Source organism: Otolemur garnettii, unplaced genomic scaffold (assembly GCF_000181295.1).
Source record: "Otolemur garnettii isolate 467f Iridium unplaced genomic scaffold, OtoGar3 scaffold00038, whole genome shotgun sequence".
Lineage (NCBI taxonomy): Eukaryota > Metazoa > Chordata > Mammalia > Primates > Galagidae > Otolemur > Otolemur garnettii.
In genome coordinates this window covers 8557363-8561041 of record NW_003852433.1, presented here as the reverse complement: position 1 = coordinate 8561041, position 3679 = coordinate 8557363, and positions in this window count along the sequence as shown.

The window sequence follows — 3679 nt, the reverse complement described above, 5'->3', positions numbered from 1 at the left end:
AAAAAAAAAAAAAAGACAAAGAAGAAAAAAGCACTAGGAAGGGACTAGGCTATTCCATTCGTTTCAGGAACACCCAGGAAGATCTCAACCGAACATCTCATTAAGGCAAACAGTCCTTGGGCCAGTTCTAGTTTCCTAAGGTTTGCTAATATCAACACTCCCTTCTACCTAGGTAGGCAGCAGGTAACCCCCACTAAAAAGGCACAGGGTCAGCTCAGAACCATCCAGTGAAATAATTGGGCTTCACCTCTCCTAAAAAAGGAAACCCAGTCACTCTCCAAAGCCACATGGCAAGAACTTGACTATTTTGTTAAATTAACCTTCCAAATTATTTTTATAGAATAGCCCTGGGGCTTGGTGACCAGAGTCAGGTTTTTTCCCAGTTTTGTCACCAACTGGCTACATGGCCTCAGAGACATTCCTTTCCATCTGTGCCTCAACTTTACTTTCATAAAGACCATGGCCTGCTGGCCTCTCCCACAAGTTTGTCAGAAGAAAAGATCCAACTATCTGTGTTAAAGTGCCTCCCTGCCCATGCACAGTAATTCCTATCCCTGTGTTGATGTACCTGTCACTTGGCATTTTGAATAGTCAAATAGTCATCATACTGTTTTTCAAAAGAAATCTTTTGGTAGCCAAAACTACAAATTCAATAAGTTAATGATATACTTGCAAACTCTGAGTCCAGCAATTCATCTCAAAGATGAGAGCACCATCCTGATCCTGCCTTTCTTAACATCCGATTTTGCTCGTATCATCCACATACTGAGAATCTTCTGTGTGCCTGGCCTTGTGCAGAATGCATTATATCATTCAATCTAGGCCCGGCACGGTGGCTAACACCTGTAATCCTAGTACTCTGGGAGGCTAAGGTGGGTGCATTACCTGAGCTTACAGGTTCAAGACTGAGCAAGAGCAAGACCCCGTCTCTACTAAAATAGAAAAATTGAGGCAAGATCACTTAAGCACAAGAGTCGGAGGTTGCTGTGAGCTATAACACCACAGCCCTTTACCCAGGGCGACAACTCTGTGAGACCGTGCTCCTATTGTACAGACGAGGAGACAAGAGAGGTTAAGGAATGTGTCCTAGGTCACACAGCTTAGTATTAAGCAGTAAAGGTTCCAACTTGTCTTTAAAGTCCCTGTGTCTCCACTATCATACACTACCCAAGAACTTTAAAGCAATTATCTACATTTCCTTCATGGTATTTTAGAATCTAGACCTTAAAGTTAGACCAGTTCCTCTTTTTATTGTTCTTAGAAATGCTTGACGAAGACACATCCACACAGAACTGTACACCCTACACCCCAAATTATGTCTCTAACATCACAATGTGGGATAAAGAAAACTTACCTATTAAGTCTGGTTCCTTGAGGGACGTGAGAGCCCTGTCACACCATCCCACATTTTAAAATTGTTTTGCTGTCCATGATTCTTGAGGCTCCCATGGTTGGTTTGAGAATGTTTAGAGCATTTTCATTCTGGATTACCTAAGTGTATACCAATTTCACACTGATGACACATGAAAGACATGAAGGACAGTCTCCTCTGGAGGATCACTGAAAGTCTTCAAGAATCAGGTCCTATAAACAGGGTGAGGCATTTATCCCCAGAGCCTACAGAGTAGCCAGGCCTGGGGCAGGTAGAGTCCCTGGGCTAGGCCTGGAGCTGGCATCCATCCACCTAGTGTGCTATACATGCACTTTTGTTTCCTGTGTGTACCAGGATGGGATATTGTGGAACCACTGCTCTAAAGAATAAAAAATGCTGATGGCTAACTAGCCAGCACAGGAGAGGTGGGAGAAAGGCTAAAAATATGCCCTCTGGAGACAAACTGCCATTTATTAGCCATATGACTCTGGGCAAGTGACTTCTCTGCACCTCCATTTACTTCTCTAGAAAATAGTCACAAGAGAATCCACCCCATAGGAGCTGTCCAGAGGACTAAATGAAATGATGCCAAATGTCATCTACCATAATTGCCACTAACCCCTAAAGGGTAACTTTGAATCCAATAGACTTTTAGATCTTCTCTTTCAAATTCATTTTCCAAATGAGGAAACTGGCCCACAGAGGTCAGATGACTTGCCCAAGGCTAAACAGCTCTGCTAACCAACAGGACAAATAGCTTTTGCTTCTCTGCTGCCAAGCTCCACATCTAGGATGTTTGGTCTGGGCTCCTGTTTTCAGGACTGCTGTTGACTCTGGGCTGACAAGGTCCTTTCTGCTGGTTCCATCATCATGTCTGTAAGAGACCTTCACAGCTCACTTCCTGGGAGCTCACGCCCTCCTTCCAGACCCAGAGAATGCAACTCAACATGCTCTAGAAGCCTTTGAGTCATCTCTGTCTGTGAATCAACCTCTATCCATCTATTCTGAACAGAGAGATCTCATCCTCCTCCAGTTTCTAGAACTGGATCCTCCTGGTGTTTTTCCTATGGATTTTGCTTAATGAGCACCTCCAAGTGTATCAGGTTTCCCTCCCAGTTGCAGACCAGGGACTGAAAGCCAGAAGTGGATAGAAGCATCTAATCCAAGACCCTGAAGGAAACACTGAACACACTGAAGACTGCCTCGGAGCTAAGCAAGGTGTCCAAGCCCATGGCCACTCACAACAGAAACTTCTGTATCTCACCCTGGCTGACTGGCAGAGGTGAATACAAACATAGACAGCTTGCTGGACACATGCCCTAGGCATCAGAGAGGACACTGGAGACCGTATGAATTCCACAGGCAAAGGACAGTTGCCATGACTACCAAAAGCTGCAACCTATGCTTAGGCTGCTTAGACTATGGGGACAGACTCTGCTAACCTCTCAAGGACCCTTCCAGCTTTGAGATTCTACAATTACCTCCAGCCAGCTGACACCATGTCTGCTGTAAGAAAATAGGAAGTCCTGTGACATAAAAGTCTCAGGGATAGAAAGCAAAGATTTCAGTAGAAGTGCCTCAGAGGTCACCTTGTCTTATTTATCACAGTGTTGCTTTGCAAACCTACTTTGTACCTCAGCTGCATTATTAATAACCAGTCTTGCTGTCTGGGGTATAGCATTTTATACTTTTTACAAAGTGAGTTTGCTTCCACTTTCTCTTTTACAGCTCCAGCTAGTAAATTTGATCAAGATTTGTTCTGTAGTGTGACCCCCTCCCCCCAAAAATTTGCGTCACTAGGTCCAGTAGGGTGTGCTCGATCAGACAGGACATATGTGTCACAAGTCCTTCTAAGAATCGGAAGGAAGTCATTCATAAAGGAGGCAAATGCTGAGCTGCAACTTGGTTTCCTCTTACAAGTCTGCCTACTCTGGCTGGCCAGCTTCTTCAAGGACCTTCAGTTAATGCGGTGCTTTCCTACTCCACAGAGGGGCTGGATTTCTCTTTACAACTTGATGACCAGATGCTCCCTACCTTTCCAACTCAGAACAGAGCAGGGAAGTGGCTAACTGGAGCCTTGCATTCTCTACACTGGGGAAACCACAGGCCTGGCTACACTCCTCTCAAGACCCAACCTGAGAACAGAGACGTTTGTAGGAATATATAAGTCTTATTTATGAAAAGAGGAGATGCCCAGAAATTATAGAACTGCCCATACTTACAAAAACAGTTGCAAACCTTTCCTTATTCCTGATGCAGGAAGCTTCACATTTAATGATGTTTGAGATTTTTAAAAATCTACTTATA